Here is a 7,253-nt window from a genome sequence, read left to right as displayed (position 1 = left end):
ATGTATTTATTTATAAAATGTTTTACGAGGAAGTAATACATTTAGAGTTACCTCTCATTTGCCAGTATGTCCTGGTGTGACGGAGCAGCCCGTAGGCGGTCAGTAAGACGTTAACATAGTTGTTTAAGGTTTTAACTGCAGTGGTTTCTATTAGACCACCAAGCAAAATAATGGACATCCTGTCCCTTCAAGCAAAACAAATCATAAAACAAAATCCTATTCCCATTAGGAAAACCAACGAAACAAGCAGGTCCTTAGCTATACACCTGGGTAGCTATCCTACTTCCAGATCATAACAATAACTGAAGTCATATATGCCAAGAGTTCTTATCTTTTAGGTGCTGGGGAATCCATCCCAGGGCTCCAGGTCATTCCCTCTAGGAATTCGAGAACATTGGTTCCGGGGACCAGGGCTGTGTCCAGCGTGAAGTATTCGATGTCCAGGGTGGGGTCCCGGAAGCCATGCTTCCTGCAAGGCTGGGAACCAGAGCAGCCAGCATCCTTCCTGGCTGGGAGAAAATCAATCTCTCCCCTTGCTGGGGAAAAGTCCTCCTTGTGCAGACAACTTCATTCTTTATAAATCCCTGCTCAATCAGGATTTAATTACCTCAACCTCCCAGTTCAGCTAGAAAACCCGACACCAGTGCAATTTCTTGCCCTGTAAAGGGAGTTTAACCCCCTTACTCCCTTACACCTGGGAACAGAATTATAAGAGTGGTAATACAATCAATTTACAGACATTTCATGGACAGTTAGAGATAATATATGCTTAAGGACCTAAGGAACAGTTACAGACAAAGTTAAAATTGTGTTAGAAGAGGTAGGATAGATCTGCAATGTGTTGTGTTAGAAGACTTTACTCAACCCAGAAATCGAGCAGCTACACTGGCGACACACTTTATTCGAGCTTGGCTAGTCCCACGAATTCGGGTATACCCGGGTGTATTGAGGTTTGTGACTGTTTTCTGCCCGAGTGCATTGAGGTATTTTCCATGCAGGGATTTAAGCATTTTATTCCCACTGGCTGCAATACAGCACAGTATATATATATATACTGCATTACAATTCATGAATTTATGCCATCTGGTAGACACGCGAAGCATTGCAGCCTATTAAATCCTTATCATTATCATTTAACAGATTAGCCGCCCGTCAGCCAGGCATGAACCCAGGCTGGGAAGGCAAACGCAACGGGGCTTGTCAGAGGTGAGGAGTGGCGCATTCCAGGTATCTGCCAGGTACATACTGGGTATTTGCTCGAATAAAGTGTGTCGGTGCAGTAATGGTTGACACCATTTAGCTTCCCTTCAAGTGCCTGGGACGACGCAGATGTAATCTAAAGGGGTTCTGAATTAATTCAGCTGAACTTTGAAATTCCTTTGTCCGGTGTCATAAATACTGCAGAGAGTGGATAGAGAATAGCACTGTCATGCGCTCTGGAGTGCGCTCACCGGTGAGGGAAAGTGAAAATTTAACTGGAGGGGGGGGGGGGGAATGGTAGACGGTCCGTCAGGGAACTGTATGGGGTATTGGAGGCTGCAATGCAACTACTAACCTTCAAGTGAAGACCCACTGGTTAAAGTCCCATTAGGTGAGAAAATCCATTCCAATCCGTCAGGAGGCTATATGAGGGGTTGGAGGTTGAGTAAATCTTCTTACCTCCTAATGTAGACCCTCCAGTGAAACTTGAATCCTGCTGGTTATAGAAATCCAAACCTCTCATCTGCTGTATGTGGGAACCTCCTCCTCCCCTCTCCGTGTGCCGTCGAAACCAGGATGTAACAGCGAATCTGCAACGGAGGTTCAGGGCACGCACGCAAAGCCCAAAAGGACAAAAACAGGGAACCCAGATAGTGAAAAAATCATAGAGGCTTTATAAAACATTAAGGAACTCTTAATGTTCTAATAAAGCCTCTACAATGTTTTCACTATCTGGGTACCCTGTTTTTGTCCTTTTGGGCTTTGCATGCGTGCCCTGAACCTCTGTTGCAGATTCACTGCAGGGAGTGGGGCTGACAAAACACATACCAGTAAGAAATCCCAGATGTTAGGGAGCAGTTCTTAGGGAACCCTTTCAGATATCTGCCTTTGGGGTGATGTAGATGTACAGTAGGCTGAAGTGGTTCGGAATGAATACAGCTGTCTTTGAAATTCCTTTGTCCAGAGTCATAAATGGTGCAGGTGCAAGTGGAGAAGGAAGGAGAGTTGGAGATTATGAATGGAATTAGAGGAATACTGAGGATTATATAGTTTGGAGAGAAGTGAAGTTAGAGCAAATATAAATAGCAGTGGAGGCATGACAGTGGTAGCAGTGCTGGTTTACTGTTGAGAGGTGGGTGAGGGCTGTGTGCTGAAAATACGTGTGCGCTGCCCACTTCCGGTTTAACTCCATATGGGATGGCACTTAAAGCGGGCCACTATAAAGATGGAACTCTGCTTTCCCCCTGCAGAATAGTGTAGCATTTGAAGATATTGAACCGTGTGTTGTGAAAATAAAGATAGAAGATTATTTTTATATTCCTGATGGTGCCAGGGCTAAAGTGTGAGGGTATGCACAGGAAGTTCCATTCTGGCACTTATTTAAGAAGCCAGAACAGATTTTTGGTAGTTCTGTATTCACGCTACCTCTTTCCAGGCCCTATCTGGGGAACGTAAGTTTGGCTTGTCACCTACCCAGCGGCAAAGATGGTCCATTCGGGAGTCGGTACCTGCAAGTTAGGCCCAGGCGGAAGCTGTGCACCAATATTCCCCAGGTAGGGCTTGAGGGTGTGGGTTCTGGAGTTAAAACCAGAGTGGGGTGTGCGGGAGTGAAAACAGAAGCGAGGATTGGGTGTTGGAGTGAAAACAGAAGCAAGGGTGGGGTGTTGGAGTGAAAATAGAGGTCGGTGTTGGAATAAAAATTAGGGTGGGGTGACCTGTGGGTGGTACAATCGGGGGAAATCATGGGAGAGATTAGGAGGAGTAGAGTGAGAAGGGGGAGAAGAATAAAAGACAGAAAATGGGACACGGTAAAAAAGCAGGTGAGGAGGGGACCATGTTAGGGATAAGCAGGTCAGAAGGGGAGTATGTGGAGAGAAGCTGGTGAGGAAGGATGAATTTGGTGCAGAGCGGAGAAGCTGGTGAGGAAGAGGCACGTGGGGAGAAGCTGGAGAGGAGGAGTGCATGTGGGAGTGTCACGACTGTGCTCGCCACAAACCTGGGTCAGACCGCGTGGCTGAGGTGGGGTTGTAAAAGCACCGACCTTAGACCGCGCAGGCTGATCCGGATTGCGCAGTTCGTAGTCGTACGTAGCAGGATCAGGATAGGAGAAGACAGCATCGTCGGTGGACACGCCAGGGTCAGGACTGGAGACATCAGGGTAAACGTTGTTCAAGCAGGCGTTCGGCAACAGGTAGTCAGGAGAGCCCCGCTTCAGCTTAGGAGCGCGGGAGTGGCCTCTGCGCGTGCGGCGACCATGACCCATGGTACTGGTCTCAGGAGGGGGTAGACAGACCAGAGTAGCACACCGCCTAGCTGCACTGGTAAACCAGTGCTTCAGCGCAAGAGTCCTGAGCGGGCTGGGGAATCCTCCGTTTCAGCGCAGGAACCAGGACGCGGCCTCTCTAGATTAGGAAAAGAGTAGGCCCCAGGAACCAGGAAGCTGAAGATACACAGGGAAACCTCCGCTTCAGTGCAGGAAACCAGGAACAGACCGCTGCATGAATATAGCAGCCGGTCACAGGAAACAAGGAGCTGAAGTAACAAGGAGAGTACTCAGCTTCAGCACAGGAAACAGGAACTGACCGCTGCATGAGACTAGCAGCCGGTCACAGGAATCAGGGAGCTGAAGACAACAAGGAGAGTACTCCGCTTCAGCACAGGAACAGACCGCTGCGTGACACTAGCAGCCGGTCTCAGGAACCAAGGAGACAGACAAGACAAGGCTTATGGCAGAACACAGAGACATCCAGGAAGGACTATGCTCGGCAGGGAGCATTGTGGGAAGGCAATACTTAAAGGTCAGAGAACCAATGGCAGAAGGGGCGTGTGACAGCATTGCTTTGGTGAGTGAATCCAGGCTGCAGTAAATATCAGGGGAAGTGTTCCGGGACTGCACAGTCTGCAAGGTAAGGCAAACATTAAACCGAGGAGCGGATTCCTTACAAGGAGAGAATCTGGTGAGAAGGAGGCATGTGGGGGAAAAGCAGATGTGGAGGGGAGCATGTGGAGGAGAAGCTGTAGAGAAAGGGAGCATGTGGGAAAAGCAGATGAGGAGGGGAGTATGCGGGGAAAATGCAGATGAGATAGGTCATGTGGAATCATAACATATTGTACTAGAAAGCTGAAAACAAGGGGTATTTTAAATTGCTGTGTTTACAATGGTGTTGTGGGGAAAAACAGAAAGTTCATACACTTTAAAAAAAACTCTAGCACTACTTTGTGCTGAGTTTTTTTGGGATCCTCTGAATACTGAGCTCCCTCCATCCTGTGTTTTCTTGATATTTAAAGCTCTATCTTTTGCTTTATGGTTGTTAGCTTTTTTTTTATCAGAAATAACTAAATTATCACCTTTGAGGAAAAGAAGTTAGCGTGTTGTTTCTAAACAAAATTATGTAATTTCTGTACAAATGTCTAAAACATGCAAAGATCTTAGTATTATTATGAAATGGATTTGCTGTTTCAGGGAAATATATCTTTTATCAAATTTAGTACATCATTCTAGATCTTTCTGAACTAGGATGCAAATACCCTGGGGGAAGAATAATAGGAAATGTACCTACCGATATTTAATTTGTTTTTCGAGTCCTATATGGCAGACAGAGATTGCTGAGAATAACTCCTCCTTCCAGCTGTGGTAGGACAAGAATTTCTGACACCAGAATAAAGGAGGCATGGCATGTCCCTTCATCAGATTTCTTCTTTCTAAGCTCTTAAAAGAAGTATACACATACAACATACAGTATATAGAGAAAAATAAGGGAGGTGAGTATGCTGCCATAAAGAACTCAAAGAAACCAAAAATATCGGTAGGTACATTTCCTATTCTCTTTCTCATCCTCTAGGGCGGCCAGAAACTGCTGGGATATGTGAGAGCAATTTGAACTGTCGAGAGGGAGCCATCTGGGTAGCCAATGGAATTACTGCCTGAAGCACCTTTCTTCGGAATCTTGCATTAGCTGATGCTTGGAAATCTAAGCGGTAATATCTAGAGAAGTTATGTAAAGGTGACCATGTTGCCGCTCTGCATTTATTATGAAGATGCTTAAGCTATCTCACCCTTAACGTGTTGTCATGGCCCTGTATGAATGTGCTTTGATCTATTGTGGCAGATCATTACCTGCTGATTTATATGCTTGAAATTCAGCTGTTTTAATCCATCTTCAAATTGAAGCTGCCTGGACTTTTTTTTATGAACTTCAAAGAGAATAAACAACTGTGATGATTACCTAAAGGTGTCTGTTCTCTGGACATAAGATTTTAGGATCCTGACAACATCTAAACTATGCAACCTCTTCTCCTTGTCAATGGATGGACTAGGACAAAAGGAGTGTATGATAATTTCTAGATTCAAGTGACAATCCCAAACTACAGTAATGTTGATGAAAAGTGAGAAATCGTCCTCATAACAATTGTATCTTGATGTACTGGAAAATATGGATCTCTACATAAGAGTCCTTGCAACTCCCTGACTCTTCATGCTGTAGTAATATCTGTCAGGAAAATGGCCTTGATGGTTAAAAAATTCCTGATTCCAATTGAACTGACATTAAATTCAAATCCAAAGAGGGTATAGGAGAAATTACCCTTGACTTGATTTTTACTTTAACTTTGAGGAACTTCATAATTATTGGATCTAGTGCTATCTGCTTATGGAGAAATACCCCTAAACTTTCATCAAGGCTGGTTTCAATATTTCTCAAACCCCCCTTGGAGAAAATCCGGAATATGAGGAATCTTTACCTTAGTAGAAGCTGTCTTACTCTTCACACCATCAGATAAATGTCTTCCAAATTCAATAATATATCATAGACGTAACTTAGTTCCTTCCAAGGTTATCACGTGGTCGGAAAATTTCTGAACCCATAAGGGCTTCTCGAACAAGAGGTTGATGCTATGGGACATCTACTGAGATTTACCAGCTCTGTAAACGAGGATCTTTTGGGCCAATCGGGGCTATAAGTATAACTTCTGCCTTGTTCCCCCTGATCTTGTTTATGACTGCTTGAAGTAAGGGAAACAGAGCGAAAAAATATGCTAGTTGGAAATGCCAAATTATCGACAAGGCATCCCATACTGCTTCCTTTTGATCCTACCATCATGCTGCATAAATTTAAATTTTCTTGTTTACTGCGGAGGCCATCAAGTTGATAGTCTGAGGACCCCATCTCTATATAAATTCTTTGAAGTCTGCCTTGACATTAATCTCCCCTGATATGTACGTTTCAGACAGACATGGAACCTCTTGTTTACAAAAGCCAGGATTCTTGGGACCTCCTTGAGGGCTATTGAACTTCACGTACCTGTAGAGGGAGAGAGGGGGTGGCCCGGTATTAAAGGGGTTGCACCCCATTTGGCCATCCCCTGACCTCACCAGGGAGACAAGGGGTTAACTGGGCTGAGGTCCAGAAATGTGATTTAACCCCTGTTATGACATGTAAATGTGTATTCCCCTGTTCCCCTGTTTTATTGTAACATCTGATTAATCAGTGTCTGCATCACACACACTAGGATCCATCCGGGGGCACAAGGGTTAATAGTTGTTTAGTGATTATAGCCCTTTGTGTAATTTTCCCGCCTTTTCAGGCACCATTTTGCAGGCTCCCATAGGCCGCCATTGAGGCTCTATGTGTTTCAATGACGAATCTTGCGGTTGAGTCCTGTTTCCTGAGAAGACCAGCAGATGGCGTCAGAGAGGAAGAGCGGCGGTTTCCCATTGTAAGTCAATGGGCCCATTGACTTCAATGGAGAATCCTCGAAAGACCTTTCCAGGAACGAGTTGGCTGCCGTCCAAACCGCTTAACCGCAAAGCGGATACATTTTCAATAGGAGAGCTTTGATCACTTAACAAGTCAAGTTCAACGACAAGTGGCGTGGGAATAAACAGTTCTAGAGCACCTAGAAATAAAATTCTTTCTGCCCCTAGTTCCTAGACCTCCCCCCACTCGACCACAACCGGGTACCCGTATCCTGGACCCCTGATAAGGGTCAAACCGAGAAGAGCGGGTCGCGCCATAGGTTCCAATGGCGGCGGCAGAAACGGCTCAGGAAAACGG

This window comes from Ascaphus truei, chromosome 1 (genome assembly GCF_040206685.1).
Source record: "Ascaphus truei isolate aAscTru1 chromosome 1, aAscTru1.hap1, whole genome shotgun sequence".
NCBI lineage: Eukaryota > Metazoa > Chordata > Amphibia > Anura > Ascaphidae > Ascaphus > Ascaphus truei.
Note: the sequence above shows the minus strand (reverse complement) of the source record.